The sequence below is a fragment of the Pinus tabuliformis genome, chromosome J (genome assembly GCF_031772625.1).
Source record: "Pinus tabuliformis cultivar Carrire ecotype Pingquan chromosome J, CPIR1, whole genome shotgun sequence".
Taxonomy (NCBI): domain Eukaryota; kingdom Viridiplantae; phylum Streptophyta; class Pinopsida; order Pinales; family Pinaceae; genus Pinus; species Pinus tabuliformis.
Genome location: NC_142295.1, coordinates 328,266,666 through 328,291,205, shown reverse-complemented (window position 1 = coordinate 328,291,205; position 24,540 = coordinate 328,266,666).

Sequence of the window (24,540 nt, the reverse complement as noted above, 5' to 3'; positions counted from 1 at the left end):
GATATGTGAGCACCCACTCGCTCTAGGCCACTACCTGATGGAAGCAGTTACTTCTCCAACTATATGAAAACACCCATCTATTGGAGGCACTGAACCCCAATTAGTTTCTTAGGACACTACTTGAAGGAAGCCACTACTCCATAATAAAAAAATCCATTACTTTCCTTGAAGGATCCAAGCTTCAACTCTATGTGGACCTCATTTCATACATTTTCACATTAGATCCACTTTTACTCAATAATAGCATAAAAACATCAAAACCACTATTCACTACAATCCTCTGCTCAATAACCAAATCTACTCAATAATACACCAAACTCGAGCTCTGCCCAATACATCAATTGTCAAATAATGGCAGCAATAAGACTCAACAACAACATACTCTCACTGTCAACTCGAGTATCAAAATACATGCATACATTAAATATCCAGACGAGTAGCATATTCAACTCTCTCTACTCAAAACTTAGCACCACACAAACTCAGTCATCATCATCAACATATTCACGGCATCATTAGGTATACAAGCCTTATTGTCATAGGAAACACTCTCTACTCACAAATAAATGTCTTTGTGAAACCAAGCCAAAAACATACAATGAGCTCATTGTTGAGATGATGGGTTAATCAGTAGATATAGGAATTATAAAACTTTTCAATTATTTTCCCATTACTAATTCACACACACATACATTAACCCATTAACATATTAGATCACATAAAAAAATTAAACAACTTAACAAATAGTAAATCAGAATTTGTAGCTGCACCAAGATCATCACACGTGAACCATAAATCAACCAAATAAACATGCACATGATGACACAAGATATTTATGGTGAAAAACCCCTCTCAAGGCAAAAAAAACACCCGCCATTGTTTTTGCACTACCCAATAATTTTATTATTCTCAAGCAATACATAGAAAATACATATGGCTACAATCTGTAAGAACTTTGATCCTCATCTCAAGACTTTACAAACATCCATCCATTGGAAGCCACCACGACTAATGAGCCTCACCAAAATCTGATTGGACTCATGAAGAAATTTGATCCTCATCTCATGACTCTACGGACCTCATATGTTGGAATCCACCATGACCAATGAGCCTCACTCAACTTTGATTGAACTCATGAAAAAATATATTCTATGTACTGAATATGTCAGATCCTGCACTCCACTCTTCTATGTGACCCTTGTTTCATTCATTTTCAGACTGGAGTAAATCTGAACTACTCAACTAGAACAAGCCAACAACCTCTAGCAATATAGGCTCAAAACAAATACAACAATCACCCTCAACAATTCTCCTACACCTCACTCAATCACTCCAAAAAACCCATCAATAATACATGTTGCATACAAAAGATATAATGTGATGAAAATATAATCAGAAATCATATAGGAAATTGTCTACAATCATTCCTCACTCCATCACCATACTGCTACATAAAATTCCGGTTGAATCATGCTTTTGTTGCCATTTACTGCTATTGTAAACTGTTGTACATTTTCTGTAAAATTCCTTGCACAACCCGCACACAATATTCTTCCCTCACACACATGCTTCCTTACTCACTCAACCATCACCAAAAAATAAAAACAACTCAATATTTTTTTTCTCTTTAGTATATGTCAAATTATCCTCAATTATCTCTGAACCAATACCATGGGAAAATACCATGGTTATGTCAATACCTAGGACACCTCTAGCATGGTAATATCCAAATAAATACTATAGGTAAATACCATGGTTATGCCAATAACAAGGAAACTTATACCATGGTAATATCCAAGTGAGTACCACGAGTAAATACCATGGCTATGCCACTACCACAGACTCATGTACCATGGTAATATCCAAGTCAATACCACAGGTAAATACAATCGTTATCCCAATACCACGGATCCTTTACCATGGTAATATCCAAGTAAATACCATGGTTATGCCAATACCACAAACTCCTATACCATGGTAATCTCCAAAACAATACCATGGGAAAATACCATGGTTATGCCAATATCAAGACTATCTACACCAAGGTAATATCACATGCCAACCTACTCCACACACATACCAATACCATGGTAACACTAAAACAAGAATCCTATACCATGGTAATACTCTACTCATGAAATATGCAAGATGCGTAAGGAAAGTAGAGAAAATACTCAAACAGAACTGAAAACAACACAGCTCCAAAACATCTAACATAAACTAAGCCAAATCACCAGCAACAATAAAACCTCTGCAACCTGTGGCACAAACCAACAAATCCATCTGTAACAAGCCACAAATTGTATATCAAAGCTCAAACCACCTATAACACAATGAAATACTATACATGCCTAGGTTGACATCAATGGAAACGATCAATCACTGCAACAAAACACCTACACCAACAATCTCCCCCTTTGGAATTGATGGAAACCCCTACTGAACCATCCAACTGACACTGACCTCTAGAACTGATCTTCATAGATACTCCCCCTTTGACATCAATGGAAAAGGGATAAGCTCATCCATGTTATCATAGTTGGATAGACAATACTCCCCCTGGACACTATCTGGGTCAGATCATAGTGCAACAATAGGAAATATGCTCCTCATGGCAGCATGACAACAAAAAATGGAAACAACATCTCTCTCTCTTTCCTAAAGAAACAAAAATAAACTCTCCATGCACACCACTCTCAACCAACAGTAACGACATAATGTCAGAAGAAACATTCTCTCAAAAACCAATTAGTAGTAGCAAGAACATCCTCTGATACAATATCAATAGATACATGATGACCAATCGACAATATGATCATCCATCCTCTCTCAAGCAACAACACAATACCCATAAATGATCAACAACCAAACTCGCTTCAACATTGTGAACCTGCAACCAATTACTTCTAGTTGAAGGCCACACCTCACGGACCAAGGGGCTAACTTAACACAATATGTTTGATATGCAATACATGACTGAAGAAACACCCATAAACCCTCATGAATGGTTGGTGCATCCCTCATTAATGGATGTTAGACACCAATAATCTCTCTCCAACATGACCATGACCAATGATATCCAATACAATGTAATTACATGGCTATATAATGAAATAAAGGTTGCAAAAATGACTATTGCATGATATACAACAGCCCAAAAATGGCTGCAACAAATCCTAATAGTAGAAACTTGACATGACTCATAACTCTTCCTATCACCAAATCATGCCAACATGAACTCAATGACTTGACATTTGATTGCATGGCTTCATAAACAAGATACATGACTACAACTAATGAGGTACAATATGAAGTATGTGGTTGTTACATAATACTCGAAAGTTTCAATACATAAACAAAACTCATGCCTCTCTCTAAAACATACTTTATTAAGGTCCTTGACCAACACTATAAACATTCAGGCTAGCAACAAGATGATGAATGACCAACAATATATAAATCGCATCATGGATACAACCATCCATGTGCATAAGATAGATCCATCTATATCAAGGCACCATGATTCTTCTAGCAGCAAATGAAGAGATGGAAGCAGTATCCAATCAAAATGAAATATGTAATAATGAGCAGCAATAACATATAACCATCACATCAACTAATAAGCTTAAAACTCCAAGTTGTAGCAACAACATCTAACACATAAGTATACCTCATGAAATTGTAGGAGAAACATATGAAAAATATGTGCACTATTTGTAGCAATAAACAATCATCCTCTCAAGTTAGCAGGATATCATGTGACTAGTAACCACCAAACCACATATGCATAATAACAACATTCAAGCAGCAACCAATAATCATCAACTTGGAGTAGAAATAAACTTGTAGCACAAGATTTACCAATAGAAAGACCAACAACAATGAACCACAAAGAGATATACTAGATGCATGATAGGCAAAGTAACAACAACCAATCTCCTCAATGGTGGAAAAGAATATAGGTGAGAGACCATGCAACATTGTGACCAATGAATAATGCCCAAAAAATTTGATGGTGAGAGCATACCATCACAAGTAACAAATACCAACAATAATATTCATACTCCTCCCATGTGTAAGCAACAATCAAGTTTTCCACAAAAACCCTCGAGAGGAGATCCATAATGAACATTCTTCATTTTGTTTTCCATAAAGGCCATATAAACAAAACAACACCAACTAGTTGCAATATCAAGGTCAAAATATGCAGGAGAAAATAATAATAAATTCTCATGGTAGCAGCAATCCATGCATGTCAATATCACTCACTAACAACACACACAACTTATTCATATAAAATAAATTTTACATGAATGCTCAAAGAAGCCACTAATATGAAAATAAGCATCTAAATGATAATTGATACAAAGCTGTGGAGAATCATATATGTGATGAAAAATAAAAACACATACTCTAATATATCCTGCAATAACCAAAGTGAGATAAGTGCATGGCATAGAAAAACTTCCTCACACAACCTCCCTTTCTCTTTTGCTAGCATGGAACCATTATGTCATCATAAATCACTGAAATACTCGAAGCACATGAGATTCTACCCCTGCATATGTGTCATCTCTAAATAATCTCCTATAAAAAAATTGTTAGTGCTACAAATCCAAGAAAATCACTTGCAAGAAAATGTTCATGCGACATTTCAGATACAGCAACATTTCTAATAAATTTCATGTAACCCAAAATGTGGTCATATGTTCTCCCTAAGACCATGCAGGCCTTAGATTTGAGTGGGAGTGTTTTGCTACTCCTTTCTCCTCCAAATATTGTGGGACTTCTCTCTACCATGTGGATCCTTTTTTGTCCTCTTGCCTTCCTCTGTTGGTGCTACTTCCTAGGGCTTTGCTTGACTTCATTCGTTACAGGCTTATGATTTTCTACAATATAGTTGTCCTCTACTTTCTCCTTTTCCTTCATGGAGTAGGACTCTTCTTCAAAACCCAATCTAGTTTTGATAAGAGGGGATCTTTGACTCATAATGATCTCATAAAAAATTATGGTTCTTTACTCCAACTTTCGATATTAAGATAGTTGATTATTGTGTTTTTCTAATTCACATCTTACTGAGGCTAATTCATCTTATTTTGTTGAAACCACCTCAATCTTCAATTTTTCACAAATTTTAATCTATTCTTTGAGCTCACTTCCAATTTCCTCTTTAGTTCCTTTTTCTTCCTCCAACTAAATTTTTAAATCTTCAATTTATTTCTTGAAATTATACTCTATTTTTTCAAGAATTTGGAGAAGATTTTTCAAATCTCTATTTTCTGCTACTATTGCACTAATTTGTGTTTTTCCTTCAATTTATTCCTCCTTTTCATCGTCATTCCTCTAGATCTATATTCCATGCAGTGCATGTAACTTATCCAAAATCTCTCTAGCAGTCTTGAGATCTGATATTTTCTCACTGCCCCATTTCTAAAGAATATCATACATTACACATTCGGCCTATGCATCCAATAACTGAGATTGATTTATCATCAAGCCATTTATCGCCATTCTCCAAACTTCAGATCCTTGAGCATAAATTTTTATTTTCACCTTATCTCTCCATGCTCAAAACTTTGAGGCAGAGTTGTGGAGAATATTGATAACCCGTGATTTTCCCAAATCCACCTTCCAACGATTAAGCTACAACAAAGGCAACAACTCTGATATAAATTTTTGGAAATGAGCTCACTACTAGGGGGCTGAATTGTTAGTGATATGAATTGTAAAACTTTTCAATTCTTTTTCAATTACTCATTCATGTATAGATACATTAACCCATTAGCATATTATGTCACATAAAAAATTAAACAACTCAGTAAGTAATAAATTTGAACTTGCAGCTACACCGAACATCATCACACATGAACCATAAAATCAACCAAATAAACATGCATGACGGGACATAAGATATTTATGGTGGAAAACCCTGTCGAGGACAAAAATTCATCCATTGTTGCTATTGCACTGTTCAATAATTTTATTATTTTTCAACCAATTCAATACATAGAAAATACATATGGATACTATCAGTAAGAAATTCGATCCTCATCTCACCACTCTATAGGCATCCATCCATTGGAAGCCACCACGAACGACAAGTCTCTCCCAACTCTAATTGGAATCATGAAGAAATTTGATCCTTATCTAATAACTCTAGGGACCTCATCTACTGGAAGCCACCATGACCAACGAGCCTCACACAAATCTGATTGAACACGTGAAGAAATATGTTCTATGTACTAAATTAGCCAAAGCCGCTAGTCCACTCTTCTATGTGACTGTTGAGTTCAGAGATTACCATCATTTTTCTGATAATATCCTACCCTATTTCCCCATTTTGACACCTTCTTTTCCATCTTATTATACCTAGCCCTCCATATTTTCCATTTTTTGGCTAAACAGGATATCGAGGCTTAAAGGTATGATGAAACATTTTTAAATGTCATTTCTTACCTGCATTTGAGTCTCCTCCTAATTGTTTGTGCTTTTATCTTTTTTCTTTTTGTTATAACATGACTAAGAATTTCTTACAAGTTTCAAAAGCCACAAATCCTGCAGATGATGTCCACAAATCCTGCAGATGTTGTCTACCTCCAAGAATCATGTAGGAATTCCGGGATCCAGCAGATACTCTAATTCCCGCAGTGCCTCCACTAATTTCAAACTACAATTATAGCCATATAACCAAATAGTCTAAATTCATTATTGTAGTCATGAATTAGACTAAACAAAGAACATTATGTTATGATGATGGCTGTATGCCCAAAAATTACTATTTTGTTTTGCTGTAGATTCGATCTTAGGGATTAATCAGTTAGAGGCTAAGATTACATTTGTTATTTCCAGCCTAATATGGCTGTGGGAAATTGTATAAACACAGTCTCATTTGCTTTTGAAAGGTTAGACAGTATCAGACGCTATCAGAAGACGAAGTGTGACTATCCCAACATTCAGTCTCTTTATGTATCAAATTTTATTTTATAAGAAAGTATATCGTTGATGTTCGACATTCTGTTGTAAGAAACTCTTTCGTGTTTGAAGGAGTTGTGAGTGAAGGAGGGCCCCCTTCACTCACAGCTCCAGTGTATATTAAATGTATGTATAATTTATGTCATGTTTATTAATGCATTTACTTTTCTTTGTAATAACAGTGTGTGAATGATATGATTTCCTTTTTGTTTATGTAACAAACCATTTCCTGTAATATAGTTATAATGATTTTTGATTTCAATGTGCAGTAGATTTCCTTCAATAGCTAATGTAACCTTTTTGTATTCCTTGCAGTCATTACTCTATGTTGGATTGTGATAGTGTAGACTGATGATTTCATTTGTTGGCCAACACTGTTATGATTTCACGATTACTGTATGATTGTTTTTATTTATCTCTTTCTTACATGATTGTCAGCAAAATAAGTTGTCAAGGGCTATTATATACCGTTCATTTATATTGTTGTAACAACACTTTTGCAATAAAAAAAGCATGCATGATTAGTTGTTGAGTGATCCTTCACCTTCTTTCTGATAAATAATCAGCAAGTCAACAGTGCTATAAAGAGGAGTGTTATATATAGCTCAATGGCTTTGCTGCAACATTTTTGATTTAAAAAGGGACATTTGTTGTTTTCCTGTAATGATACCGCACTCAAGGTAGTCAGCCTGCATATACTTGCATGGAACCTCACGAGTTTACCTCCCTGGGTTGAAAATTCTTATTGACAAATTATACAAGTATAATTTGAATCAATAGTGACCCTCTTTTCATTCATTTTCAAACTGGATTCATTCTGAACTGCTCAACTAGAATAACACAACAAGCTCTAGAAATATAGGCTCAAAACAAATACAACAATCACCTTGAACAATTCTACTACACCTCACTTAATCACTGCAAAAATCGCATAAATAATATATGCTACATTAAAAAAAAAAAAAAAAACATCTAATGGAAATATAATGAGAAATCATATAGGAAATTATTTACAATCATTCCTTACTCCATCACCATACTTCTGGATAAAATTATGACTAAATTAGATTTTGCTTCCATTTACTACTAATATAAATTGTTGCATATTTTCTACCAAATTCCCTACACAACCTGCACAAAATATTCTTCTTTCGCACACACTCTTTGCTACTGTTATGAAACCAGCTCACAAAAAAGATAGAAAAGATAGATCAACGCCTTAGAATTCAGTCTCTTCAAGGGGGTAACCTCATTTACATTATACAAATGAATGATTCTTTGATGATTCAAATGACAAAACCTCGTTTCTATATATAGGAGTCTAAGCAGTCACAATATAACCCAGCCGACCTAACAATAATAATATAAAGGCACAAAAATAACAATAGAGGGGTTCTATGGGGCACAGTAATAACAATACTGGGACAATAGGGGCACAACAATATTAATAAGGGATATAACTACAATAGTAATGGGGTAATCACTAGTATTATAGGGACCTAACATGCCCCTCTCCTTCAAAAAAGTGTTGTCCTCAACGCTTGAGTAGTTCTTGATGCTTCTATATAAAATTCTCATCCTCCCATGTGGAATCTTTAGCATATAAGTTCTTCCACTTGATGAGATACTCTGAAGTTGATCGATTTCATAGCTATCGAGTTCTTGTTTTTGTGACTGCTTCCGGTTCTGATATAATTTTTCCTTCCTCGTCAAGTTATGGAAATATTGATTGAACTGGGAGCTTGTCACCTATAATCTTCTTTAAACATGGAACATGGACAACTGGGTGCACTCGAGAAGCTGCAGGAAGCTCCAATTTGTATGCCATAGTACCAATCTTTTGCAACACCTTGTACAGACCATAATACTTTGGTGATAATTTATTATCCTTCTTAGCTTGCTTGAGAGATTTTTTGTTTATATGGTTATAGCCGTAGGAATACCCAATCACCTACATCAAAACTTCTTTCACTGCGATGTTGATCTACCTGTTGTTTCATTCTATTCTACGCCAACATGAGGTTATCCTTTAAGAGTTGGAGGACTTGTTGTTGATGCTCGATGTGATGTTCCACTGCTTGAACCTTAGAATTTTCTCTTAAATATGATGTGATGGATGGTGGCTGATATCCATAAAGTGCCATAAATGGGGCCATTTTTGTTGTTGTATGGAAGGAAGTGTTATACCACCATTCAGCCAGAGGCAACCATTTGACCCATTGTGTCTGTTCATCAGATACAAAGCAACGAAGATATCATTCCAAACATTTGTTTACTATCTCAGTTTGCCCATCAGATTAAGGATGATAAGATGAGCTATGAGCTAACTGAGTATCGAGACAAGAAAATAATTTTGTCCAAAATTTTCTATTGAAAATGGGATCTCTGTCACTTACAATAATCTTTGGGTTTCCATGTAGCTTTTGAATTGTTTCCATAAATGCAGTAAAAACTATACTGGCTTTAAATGGATGTGATAATGCACAAAAGTGTGCATACTTGTTAAGTTTATCAACTACCACCATGATGACACTCTTTCCCTCAGACTTGGGTAAACCTGTGATAAAATCCATTGAAACCTCCTCCCAACGTTGGCTTGGAATGGATAAAGGTTGTAATAGACCCTGGGTCTTAATTGTTTCAAATTTATTTTGTTGGCAAATCAAACATTCTTCCACAAAATTTTGAATATCCAATTTAAGGCCATCCCAAAAAAATTCCTTCTTAACCCCGTGGTAAGTCTTTAAAAATCCTGAGTGCCCTCCTAAGGGAGAAGTGTGCAATTCCATAAGAATCTTTTGTTTGAGTTGGGAATTCTTACAAAGGTATAAGCGATATTTGTACCATAACGAATCATTTTCCAGCTAAATGTATCAGATGTACTGGAATCTTCTTGTAACTTTTGAATAAGTGCCCACACTTCTTCATCATTCTTCCATTGCTACCTTGCTTCATTTATCCAATCTATTTGGATAATAGAAATGGCACACGACAATGCTTCCACATCCTCATCCTTTCTTGAGAGTGCATCTGCCACCACATTTTGCTTCCCTTTTTTGTAGATGATTTCAAAGTCATAACCAAACATCTTTGTGACCCACTTTTGCTTCTCTTCAGAGGATAATATTTGTTCTAAAAAGTATTTAAGGCTATCATGATCCAATTTTACCTTGAAGTGTCTTCCCATTAGGTAGGGTCACCATTTCTTAAGTGCATGTAGTATTTCCAACATTTCCTTATCATAAATAGCTTTGTGTAAAACTTTCCCTTGATTGGATGACTTTCAAAAGCAAAGGGTATTTCATCTTGCATTAAAACAGCACCAATTCCATTTCCTGAAGCATCACATTCTACAATAAAGGTTTTTGTGAAGTCCGGTGTAGCTAAGACCAGTGCTTGGCACATTGCCTCTTTAAGATGTTCGAAGGCCTTTGTTGCTTCTGGAGTCCATGAAAATGCATCTTTCTTCAATAATGTTGTTAGAGGTGCTGCTATTCTCCCATAATTCTTTACAAACTTGCAATAATACCCTGTTAACCCGAGAAATCCTGGCATATGCTTTATGGATGTGGGGATTTTCCATTCCTTAATGGCTTTAATTTTGCTAGGGTCTACCTTAACTCCTTCATGAGATACAATATGACCCAAATATTCCACCTCTTGTACTCCAAAGAAACATTTGGATCTTTTTGCATATAATTGTTTCTCCTCCAATAGTTGTAGCACCCTGTCAACATGTTCAACATGATCCTTCCAAGACTTGCTATAGATTAGTATATCATCAAAAAATACTAACACAAATTTTCTAAGGAAGAGTTTGAAAATGGAATTCATCAAACCTTGAAATGTAGAAGGTGCATTGGTAAGGCCAAAAGGCATGACCAAAAATTCATAATGACCCTCATGAGTTCTAAATGTTGTTTTCGGAATGTCTTTAGTATTCATTTTGATTTGATGATATCCTGAACGAAGATCCAACTTGGTGAAGTAAATTGATCCATGCAATTCATCCAGTAATTCATCAATGACAGGAATGGGAAACTTATCTTTAATAGTGAGCTTTTTGAGCTCCCTATAATCTAGACACATGTGCCATGATCCAACCTTCTTGTGCACCAATACTACTGGAGCAGAGAAAGAACTTTGACTAGGTTGAATTATACCAGCCTCTAGCATTTTTGCAACCATACGTTCAATTTCACTCTTTTGGGCATAGGGATATCTGTACAGCCTGATGTTTGGAGGAACACCTCCTGGAATCAGATGAATATCATGATCATGATAATGAATAGGTGGGAGACCTTTGGGAGTCTCAAATTCCTTGGAATGATTGTCCAAGACTTTTTGGAAATCTCGAGAAATAGATGATTTTGATGTGGAAACATCTAGCGAACATAATTGTGCAATTACACCTCTTTGTTCCTTTTTTAGAAGCTTTGTCATACTGTTAGAGCTGATTATCTTTCTCGATTTCCTTGCAATACCCCTTAATTCAACTTCCTTTCCTTCCACAGAAAATTTCATGAAGAGTTCTTGAAAATTAAAAGCTATTGTACCCAAGGATTGTAGCCATTAGACTCCTAGTACAACATCAGCACCTCCCATTGGAATGGAAAGCATTGGGCTAGTCAATACATATTCTCCCATGGATAACTTGATATTATGGCACTTTCCAGAGAAATTTATTGTTCCTCCATTTGCAACCATCACTTGACACTCTGGTGCTGGATATAGGAAGCAATTCAATTTTTTTGCTACCTTACAATGAATAAAATTATGGGTACTTCCTAAATCAATCAACACTATTACCTTTTTCTTCTTGATTTGTCCTTCTATCTCGATGGTTTGAGGAGTGGTAATTCCCACCAATGCATTACAAGATATGGTCAGATTCATTTCTTCTTTATCTAGGCTTTGTTCCTGGAGTATATCCTCTTCTTTTGACCTTTCTTGCTCCTTTTCTTCTTCCTCTTCACAATCTATGTAGAATAATTTCTTCTCAGCACACTTATGACCTTTAGTGTATTTGCTATCACAACTGTAACAAAGCCCTTTTTCTCTTTTTTCTTCCAATTGTTGTGGTGTCAACCTTATAGGTTGTGGAAGACTAGGGGCAACAAAACTTCCATCTTTATAGTTGTGAGTGGTATGCTTCCTGGTTGCCATAATTTTGCTTTCCATTTTTCTTGCTAACCTGAATGCCTTCTCTAATGAATCAGGTTCCCAAAGGCGAAAATCATGCTAGATATTATCCTTTAAAGTCCCTATGAACACATCAATCCTATGCTCCTCTGGAATATTTTTTACCCTTATGTTCAATTTTTGGAACTCTTCAATGTGCTCCATTATTGAACCCTTTTGTTTGAGACTTATCAATTGGCTAAAAAAAGTGTTGCCTTTTGTATCCTCATAATGTGCTGTCAATTCTTCTGTAAAAATTGCCCAAGTGATAATTTGTTTATGAGAGCAAAGCCATTGATACCATACAAACTGATTTGGTTCCAAATATAAAGCTGCAATATGTACCTTTTGTGTGTTTTGCACATTATTGAGATCGAAAAATTGTTCCATCTGTAATATCCATGTTGCGGGATCCTTGCCATCAAATTTCCTCATATCGATTTTTGGAATATGGCAGGTCTTCGATCCAACATTATAGTCTATGAAATCATGATTAAAATTTATTTTGTTCATATCCTGAGTTTCCTTTACTACCCTTTCACCATTTGTAAGTATTTCTTGTAGAAAATTTGTTAGATCTGTCTCAAAATATGCCATGTTTTTCTTCAAATATGTCTTCAAATCTGCCATGTCTCTCTTCCAATCCATCTTCAAATCGTCCATCTTAGCTTCCATTCCCTTTCTCTTATATTCCACGCCATTTATCTTAGCTTCTATTAGCTTTTGTGGGAGTGACATTTGTTGCACTGGGTCTTGTAATTTTGATATATCATGTAGCATTTCTTCCTCTTCTTCATGAGTCATGCTAGAGCTTTCAGGTTTCTTACAAGGTGTTCGCATTTTCTTTCCTCGGGGCATCATTTACTGATAATAATGCTCTACTATGCCCTTTGAATTCTTTCAAAATAATTTTTCAAACCAAGCTTAAGCAAAAATTTAAAAAAATCTACACACCTTTTTTCACTTTGTAGGAGCTCGATATTGCCTCTGATATAACTCTGTAATTTTGAATCATCCAGTTCTAAAATTGTGAACTAAAGTATCCCTCTGTGTCCTCTTTCCAATGCCACCAGTCTGATACAAATTGGATTTTCCAAGGAAGATTTATGCCAAATCTCCCATAGTGACCTGATTATGGACTAGTTCAGTAAAGCGAACTTGTACGACATGTCACGTGTCCCTATTTCGACCTTTGGCTCTAAAAAATATATACAAGAAACTGCAGTCCATCCAATTTTTGTACCTTCTTATGAAACTTCAATCCAATGCTCAGAGAGAAAGTTATGACGTTTTTCCCCAGGTCACCTATTCGGAATGTAATTCAGGAGTCTACACAAAGACCAACTTCCTCAGATCATATCTCCGCAAATATAGAACGAAAAGCTCTAAAATTTGGACCCAAGGTTTAGTGTGATTTCTTCTCAAATGGGTTTTTTTTTTCTCTTCTGAAACGTTGCAGAAAAAAGTTATAGTGAAAATTCCACGATGACCTATTTGGAGCAGCGAAACCTTAGAATCCAAAGCCCTGATACCAAATGTTATGAAACCAGCTCACAAAAAGAGAAAAGATAGATCAACTTCTTAGAATTCAGCCTCTTCGTGGGGGAAACCTCCTTTACATTACACAAATGAATGATTCTTTGATGATTCAAATGACAAAACCTCCTTTCTATATATAGGAGTCTAAGGAGTCACAATATAACCCAGTCGACCTAACAATAATAATATAAAGCCACAAAAATAACAATAGAGGGATTCTATGGGGCACAGTAATAACAATATGGGTACAATAGGGGCACAACAATATTAATAAGGGATATAACTACAATAGTAATGGGGTAATCACTAGTATTATAGGGACCTAACAGCTACTCACTCAACCATCACAAAAAAGGAAAAACAACTCAATACTTTTTTTTCTTTTTAGTATATGCCAAAGTATCCTCAATTATCTCCAAACCAGTACCATGAGAAAATACCAATTTTATGTCAATAGCTAGGTCCCCTGTAACATGGTAATATTCAAATAAATACCATAGATAAGTACCATGGTTATGCCAATACCACGTACATTGGTACTATGGTAATATCCAAGTCAATACCATGAGTAAATACCATGGTTATGTCAATCCGATGGACCCCTATACCATGGTAATCTTCAAGTCAATACCATGAGTAAATAACATGGTTATTCTAATGCCACGAACCCCTATACCATGGTAATCTCCAAGTCAATATCACAAGTAAATACCATGGTTATGTGAATACCACAGACTCCTATACCATGGTAACCTCCAAAACATTACCATGGGAAAATACCATGGTTATGTCAATACCAAGACTATATTCACCAATCCAATATCACATGCCAACCTACTCCACACACATACTAATACCATGGTAATGCTAATACCAAGAATACATGTACCATGGTAATGCTCTACTCATGAAATATGCAAGATGCAAAAGGAAACTAGAGAAAATTCTCAAACAAAACTTAAAACAACTCAACTTGAAAACATCTAACGTAAACCAATTGAACTCATCTACAAAAATAAAACATCTACAACCAGTGGCACAAACCAAAAAATCCATCTATAACAAGCCACAAACCATAGATCAAAGCTTAAACCACCTACAAGACAATCATCTGTAATACATGCCCATGTTGACATCAATTTCAACCATTAATCACTCCAACATAACAGCTACACCAATAACTACATCATCATTGCCAACATTCCCATGCTTAAACCATATTAGCATACCAATGTAATCATACTAGCTCAGCCATGCATACTAATGTTGCTCAACATAAAAAATTCTCATACAATAGGCCCTAGCAATGCCACACCTTCAAATTCTCTAAAAAACCTCTTACGTATACCAATCTAATATAAAAACAACATGAATCAAGTAATGCCTCTCTAGAACCAACAACATATCTCAACTAATATTATCATAACATCTACAATACAATACTAGTAGTTGTGTATTACATGGAAATATAAACTGTCATAACAATGCATGAACAACAACAACCTAGAAACATGATCACAAGAATTTCATAATTGGCCCTGCAAAAGCATTATCATTAATATAGCTACATTGTGTTCTCCATAGCAAGCATTAGTAAGACATTTCCAATCGTAGCATATACATATTCACTCAACCAAATTGTATTCACAACATATATTGGCAATTTATATTACACAACAGCCAAAAAAACATACCAACTCTTTGTAAAAACAAGCAATTTAAAATCTAAACTTCAACAACTTCTATCCATTGTAAACAAGACTAGCTCTCTATCAAACATATCATTGTCTCTGGTTATAAGCACTACTCACGTTATAGCTTCGTCTCCACGCACAATTTACATGCACTACAACAACATCAAATGACACAACATTTACTACTCCTTACACTCAAGTTCATTCACCAAGAAGCTATAACCACATTACATCAATTTTAGATGTCATGAATAGATACAAATTATAGATATTACTCAAGGTCATGTGCACACTCGTAAGTATCATTGACACCCTAAATGTTCCATGACTCACACTGCATTACTCATTTAGCCTCCAAAATTGCATTGTGCATAAGGCAGGTCAAACACATAACCATATATTCTTTGAAAATACACATAACCATAATTCAAATCAAATCATTGCTCCAATCGGATTGAACCAATATACCAAATCAATTCATACACACTCATGCATACTATATTATGCACATGATCCAATAAACACAAATTTACATATTAGTAGCTACAATAATACCAATTCACATTCCATCATAGGTTATACACTTTTTAAATTACATAAGAGCACAACATGTCTAAACTCTAATCGTTTCATAGCATTGGAATTTTAAAATCATTTCCTAAATAATTAATATGACCTCATCAATGCATTAACCTGAAACATTCGTTTCATTCAACTTTTCCTTTCAAGACCAAATCAATCAAAGACCAATTCAATTCGTACCAAAACATCAACATTGCGTAGAATAACATATTGATGGCTCCATTTCACTGATTGTGTAACTTTATTTAGATCACGACCAATACCATTTAAAACAATTACCCAAAGCACTTTACCACATCAATGCCAATAACAATGAAACTACACTTATTTAATGACTCGATCAAAGGATCAAAATGTGATTGAATAATAATGATCAAGTCAACCACATTAAATACAAGATTATATTACTAATGATGTTTTTTTCTCATTGATGACCAAATCAATCACTATGTAAAACACTAGATCACCTCACTTCAAAACCATGGGAAAATTCACTGGTAAAAGCCCGAGGTTTCTTTTTGCATCCTACAAGACATGTCCATGCGTTATGCATGATATCCTTGGTTGTGTCCATGGGTTTTGCATTGGAAATATAGGCTTTCAAAACAATGCCCACTAATTTCCAATTCTTAATTAGTGTCCACACCCTAAATTAGGGAAAGCTAAAAAATCTTCACCTAGATATGCAATTATTGCTTCAATCCATCTAAAAACCTTCTTCTAAGAATCTATGAAACTCCAAAACATCTTAATACTTCAACCAAACCATGTAAATCTCCCACAACTATTTGTCACCAATGCCAACTCACAAGTTGACTTACTATTGACATCAACTCCATCACCATGCTACCAACAATCTCCCCCTTTGGCATTGATGGAAACACCACAACAACATGACCAACTAATTTTCGTTATTGGCCTTAATTCTTTGATGGTTGGCTAGTATCATTCTCCTCCTTTAATGTCAATGCAAAGGGTGTCCCAATCTCTCCTAGAATACCAAGCTAACATTAGGTTTTCTGAAGAAGCATAATCAACTACAACACATCTGCAATATATGCATTAGAAATAAAACAAGAATGGTTTCTCACACTTATAATTCCTACAAGAAATGGGACATTAATCATACAAAAATGCCAACAATGACCTTCCTATTTCTAAACATGATCCCCCTGGACATTTTCTTTGCATATAAAAAACTCTTCATGGTTGTTGCTTATTGCTTCTCTTCATACCTCCTTGCAACATGCAAGAGATTCCTCAAACTAAACCAAGGACTTCACAATAAGCATTACCAAATGAGAAACAATGATATACAGGGCTAAATAGTGATAATATGGGTCCATATCAATGCACTAAAAAATACATATATGGATGAAACAAAGTGACTTCCTTCAATGCATGACTAAGCCAAATGGCTCTCTCTTATATATGCATAAAGACAAGGGTTACCTAACCAAATTTCCTGATGATGAACAAGCACATACATGGTAAAAGATATTCTTTTCACCCAATATTACATCGTATGCATTTGCTACAGGAAAATGAAGTGAAAATAGTGTAAAATAATATGTAACCCTTGAAACCCTAACTCCATGCATAACTCCACCTAAGCTCATGTACTTTCTAATCGTCTTGCTGATCGTAAGAACCTATTTTTTAGTTTAGGCTCTCTACCACACCATGCTTCTACTACAACTCCTCTTGATACCTTGTTCACGCTTCCCATTCTGCCATATGCTCCTCGTAAGACCATGCACCCCACATTTCTCTTTTGTAGTCTTCTTGTGAATAAATATGAGAGTAATGGGTACTATATTCTCTTACTCATAATCTGAAGAAGAAGAGATTGTTTTTACCCTCTTACTTTTACCTTCTCCTCCTTTTAGCATCTACACATTTTTTGGGTTCTTGATTCCTTCCACCATCAGTATCTTTGACCCTTGTTTTCAGATGTTGTAGCTTTTGGATTTGAAGATGACTTCCTTTCCTCCATAATCCATATGACTCAGAGTCAAGATGTTATGCTTCAAACCTTCAATTAGCAAAACAACAGTTGCATTTTCCTTCTTATCACCAAGGTTGGCCTTACATTTTCCCGACAATTTTTCTCGTGCATTATCTTCAAGAATGACATGTCCACCTTTGGTTTTCTTCATGAAGAGGAATCTAATCTTGTCCCCAGAAATATAATGGGAATATACGTTGTCTATGTACCATCTTTCTTCTTCTTCAAACATGCATAGAGAAATACCACACTTCACTTTATACTCCTCTTTCCTTCTCCATACTTTGGTGGGTTGCATTCTTATATGCACATTCTCCTTTGGCTTTCTGCTAGGCCTACTCTAAATAAGCTCATCCTTTTTCCTGTTTTTCTTTAAATAACTAGAAAACCTACATTCTCTAGCCATGTGACCAAGATTGTCACAAGTAAAGCAACTCACATTACTGACATATGATGCAAGAGGATAAAACAATATGTTGTTCACATTATATCTCTGCCTTGTATTGACCATACTTCTACTACATGCATGAGATTTGCAATCAACTGCACTATGGACCAAAAAGTTACAAGAAAAAAGATAACCATGAAATGTATTTGTATCCTTGATAGATAAATATCTCCTATGCTACCCAATCTACTACATATTCTATCGGTAATATATGAACATTTTTCTTCTACAACTAGTTGTAACAGGTCCAAAATTATGACATATATAACATTCAACGTAATATATCAAAGGAGAATTTTTTTTTTCTCCTTTGAAAGTTTCCTTATTCATTGCTTAGAGAGAATAGTATTCTTGATAAAGGTGATCTTCTTGATTTATTTCCTTGGGTGCTAGTTCTGTTACTTGGTTCCTTTTTTGTTGCTCATGTTGTTATTGTTTGCTTATATAGGCTTTTTAGGTGTTGCATAATTATTTTCATGTGTCTATGAACTAGATTCTCCCTTATGAAAGCCAATATCGGATTTGATCAAGGGGGATCTTTTGCTGCTAAGGATGTTGCCCAAGATGTTGGTGCTTTTCTCCAATTTTAGCTCACTATTTTTTTGTTCTAGTTGTTTTCTCATTGATATAATTTAAGCCTCAACATTTTCACATTGATTCTCTCTCTTTCAATTTTCTTCCCATCACATCTTCAATTATTTTAGCTTCTTATTTTTGGGTCTTCAAACTAATGATTTATTCTTTCATCTCAACATATTTGAAATAAAAAAAATATCCAGTAATTTTCCTTCATCCCTATTCACATTTGTTAGCCTTTCTATTTCAATAGTTAATGTATCTATTACCACCATGGTTGACTCTAGTTGAGCTTGAAGGACTAAATTTTTTTCACATCTATCCTCACCTTAACTATTCAAATATGAATGGGTAACATCAAAATCATCTACTGCATAGAAAAGTGTTGACAGTGTTGGACCCACCAACATTCAGGGGATCACCCCGGTATAAAGTCCCAAATAGACCTCACACTATTTGGTGTGGGAGTCCCATTCAGTATGATGGCCCGGTTGCCATTATCTTAAAGATCTGCCTAACCTCTTGCTTGTTAGCACATGAGAGTGGTCTTCTTTGTCTTCAAGAAGTGAGGTCCGTGTGCCTGGTGAGTGTAAGTGTTACTTCTAACAATGGTTCTTCTAATGTAGAGGGAGTGAGAGTGAGAGTGAGCCCCAAGTCAGTTGGGAGAAGTCCCAACTCTGCCAGGAATACACAACACAACAAGACATGCACAATTTCCAGTGGAACAGTCCACACCGATGCGGAAATCACAATACACAAGGGAAGATAACACATATAACACTTAGCAGATTAGTTTGCACAAGTGTAACAATTTTTATAGCAAGTTTTATGTGAAAGGTCTATCTGATGTCTGGGAGAGTATTCTACACGAGCGAGATAGTGTTAACAACATATACAACACATTTCCATTAACGTATGTGTATTACAACAAGTGAATTAGTTCAAGTGTTGAGCACAGGTTCAAACAAGATGCATTACAAGTGTTAAATATTAGTCTTACAATAGATACAATACATGTGTGAAAAAATGTTGTCCTATTAGCAGGCTTCTGAATTAAGCAAAAGTTCCAAGACACATCATTACACCATACATAACTAACCCCGTGTGAGGGGCATTGGAGCCACTGCTTACACCTCAAAGAAAAGATAACAGACTCTCTTGGCTATCTGGGAGGAGCTAAGGTGAAAAGTGCTTTTCATGTACAAATGAGGGGGTATTTGTAGACAAGGGTGAAACTGACCCTTGTGGATGTTCGACTACCGTCATGACTATTTGACTTCCTTGACTTTTCGACTTTACATGACTCTTTGTACAACAAGTGGGTGTCTTGGACTTACACGTTAAATTACATTGAGTGAAAAAATGGCCCACAATAGAGATGTGGATGACATGACTCGACATGATAGTGATGGTACATCTATGCTGCTGTTGGAGTGCATGTTGAGTTGCAGTGCTATTGGTTGGTGGATGTCTTCATGGTGTGTCACATCTTCACCTCTGCATGGCAAGGTGTGCAGAGTCTTCTATGGTCATTGGTTCACGTGATGTTGCTTTGGCATATTTCTCCTTGCTTGTATGTTAGAAGGCTTCACAGGTTCATTTGTTCGAGAAAGGTGCATGTTCATCCATTCGTCTATCTGTGAGCACATCTTGCATGTTTTCTCGTTCATCCATCTGCAAACACATCTTTGCATGATCATCTGTTTGTGAGAACATCTCTTCACATGCATCGTTTGTTCGTCTGTTGGTGAACCTGCCCTTCTGCATGTGCTCCCTTCGTTCATCACATTCATTGTCGTGCCATGTTTGTTGATGTACCTGTACTTGCAGTCACTCATGACGAGATGACAGAAAATAAAAAATGCTCATAGAATACCATGACACATGATCGTTTTGGTGCAGGTGACTAGGAAAGGTAATAAGTTTGAAACGCAGGATGATGGCTCCAGGCATTGTTGATGAAAATTGCGTAAGGGTCATTGGGTGATGAAGATGGAAAATCCAAGTCGATAATGACTGTCTATGAGGTCTTTCTCAGCTGGAGGGAAAAACTACACAAATTTTGGGAGGAACAATCTAGGTTGCGGGAAGGCAGGGTAGACCAAATCTGTGCATTTTCTGGAACGAGAGGGTAGTAGGGGCTTGACAGAAAAATTTACAAAATTTCTTGGAGGAACAGGCCGAGATGCAAGGAGGATTGGCAGGTAAGATTTGCGTAGTTTTTTGGAGGAACTGACCAGGATCCTGGTAGCCAAAACTATGCAATTCCTAGAGGGAACTGGTAGCTAGCTGCTGGGTCATTGGTAGTAGAAACTGTGCAATTCCTAGAGGGAACTGGCAGTCAACTGTTCAGAGCTTGGCAGTAGAAACTATGCAATTCTTGGAGGGAACTAGCAATCTACTGCTGGGAGCTTCTGGCAAGAGAAATTTCACTAATGCTGGAAGGTTGACCTACTTATCATCTCTACGCAATTTATGAGCTGAGTGGACTGCTAGGCAACAGAGGGCCTGCTCCAGAAAACTATGCAATTTTCTGGATTTTTAGCTAGTCAACTGTGGGGAGGAAAAACTGCACAATTTTCTGAGGGAGACAGGGATGGGTACTGGGTGTTTGTCTGACTTGTCTGTGCAATTTCCTCAGTCAGTACATCGAATAAGGTTGGCAGCCTCTTCGCAATTTTTGAGGGGAGTTAGTCCTGGGGTGGATGTTGGGTCCAACTCTTTGGGTGGCCAGCATGAAGGTTGATTTAATTGCTTGCAGGCAGCGCAACTTGAAATGACTTTCTTGGTGCTTTTGTTTTGTTCTGGGTGACAGTCGAGCGAGTCCATGGCAAGGTGATGGTCCAACTATCAGAGTGGATTCCATTCATCAGAACTTCAGCAAAATGACTAAGTGTGTGAATGAGTGAATGATCCAAATGTGATCTTACAAACACACACCCACATGACTTGACGACGAGATGACTCAAACCATCCAAACACACATGTTCAACATAACTGACCAATGGTGCAAGCGACAAGTGAAACACTCGTGATTGATTGTTGATCAATTGTGACAACACTTGTGTGATAGTGAATGTGACTCTGTGTGTGGGTGTGACAGATGTTTTCGTAGCAAACATAACATGTACACACAAAGCGAAGACCTTGAGCATGACCAGAACATGGTCACAAGCATGACATTGACATCAAAATGTAAGAACGTTGGTGGAATCAACAAGACAGCCAGGTGCGAAGGCTCGCATGAGCTCATGCAGTGAACCCGAGTGTATGCAACCATTAAGTGAAAATCTCAAGGGAGGCTCTGAATTTGGGTGTAGGCCAAAATTTTGGAGGGTGGTTGCAGCCGCTACAACACTTGGCGACACACTGCTAGAACTCTAGCTTCTCTGTTTTTGTTCATTAAGAGCACAGGGCCTTAGTCTTTTAGGGAGTATTGAATCCTTGGGCGGGTTACTTTGGCTTCCCCACTTACCCCATGGACATACATGGTTCACCTCTTTCCAACTCAGTCAAACACAATCAAAAGTTCAGCTTGATCGCAGTGTTTCAGATTTGGGACAGGTATTTTAGCTTGCAAGTTGAAAAGTTTCAAAGTATAAGTTTTCGTCTCTGGTGTTGATCCACTACTAGCAAGCCTGAACAGTACCCTGGTGGAGTCACACAGGAACACACACATTGCTCCACTACCAGCGAGCCTGATTGGTACACCATTAGAGTTGCATGCTTAACCTCTCTGTGCAAGAAGCCTTTCTCTTCTTTCGCCTTTTTATTTTTCAAGAGGACTGTGCATAGGCACTTATTTATTTTTGGGGCGGAAGAGGGATCCCGACTTATTGAGAGCATAAGAGGTTGTTCCTTTAGAGAAGCATGTAATACCTCTCACATAGGTTTGCTTGTTTAGATTTCCCCTTCTCTGTTTCTACTAGTTGGATGAGCTTGAACACACAGAGCAGAAGGTTGAGTATAGGCATGGGGCTCCCTAGTGTGGACACAGGTTCATGGTTGGACCAAAATTTCCCTTGCAGACGGTTCGTATTTTCTGTCAATACTTCATCAGTCGAAGGTTATAACCATGCACATAGAAGATGGGCACAAGACTGACCAAGTGTTGCAGTGTCACAAGTCTCTTCAAATTTCAGCCACATACTCTATTCAAAAGCCAAAACGTAGTAGTTGGCAGCACTTATTTCTGGAAACAAAAATAGTAATATATCAAGCAAACAAAACGAATGTAAATAAAAAGAGCAAGCAAAACGAGAAAAATGAAAACAAACATAGTAAGCAAAGCAAAGAAGATGAAAGCAACAAGCAGTAAGCAGACTTTTTACACGGCACAGGGCACGGCCCGACCTACTCTAAGTAACGCTTGAGATTTTGGCCATTGACAGGAAGGTTGTCAACCCTCCCGTCAAGTGATTATAGATGGCATATGTGTGTGCCAAGTTTCTCATTGATAATTATAAATCCACCAGGTTCCTCTACCAGAACCTGATGGTATTTCAAAAGACCTTCAAGTGAAGACAACACCACTGCTTCAGATACTACGTGCAACATAGGCTCGGATGATGGAATGAGGTAGTTTTTTTTATTCTGGGAGCGGTTCAAGTTCCTGAAATCAATGCATAAGAGGATTTTCCTGGATTTCTTATGTGTGGAATTTTGAATTAGAGACCCAAGTATGATGACGAACTTTGCAAGTAATCCAATCACCCAAAATGTTAGTCAATTTTTTCTATATAAGGATTTCAAAAAACATATGTGATTTACCTGGTGTTTACTGCAACGACTTGTCTCCTCCTTTTCCAGGAATCCCGTGTTGAATTGCTTGCGTGAAGTGTGTACTTAGGTCATCATCTACGCATGTAGACACATCCTAGTACTGTTTGATCAGGCAGTCAAAGACTTGTCGTTGTTGCGGTGTATAGCTTGTACCGAGACTGGCTATCTTTGGATCATGATTGGTTCCCTGGTTGCTCTGTTCATTCGAAGTGGTGGTCCTGTGGGCTCCGCTACTTCTTGGCCCTTAATAGAATTTTTGCAAACCATAGAGCTTGTTAAGGGAAACCCCACCATCGGGAATGAGGTTTCCTTTCTTGCCCTCAACTGCAGTTTTCAGGGGCTCCTCATTCTTACCTTCATCAATTGTTATGTCCTTGAAAGCATCAACATTGTTCACGGGGTGCAGTATCACTTTGAGTGCGGCCATGTTGAGGATGATGGTCCTTTGTAAGCTCAATATGAGTGCTTCATACTCAGCAACGCTGTTTATCCACTTGGAATTCAAGCACCTTGAAATCATGCATTTTCTATTATTTTGGGTAACTTAGATACACCCGGTCCTTGAGTTGTCATGTTTCTTTGATTCGTCAAAATCCATCTACCACATCTTGTCTGTACATAGACCATTTGACATGTTGGTACTGTTGCTACTACTATTTCTACTACCACTGCTCCTATTGGTACAATTCACTGTACATGTTTCATCACCATCAGTTGGGCAAGGAAGGAGTCCCAACTGCGTGTTTGGTGGGGTCGGA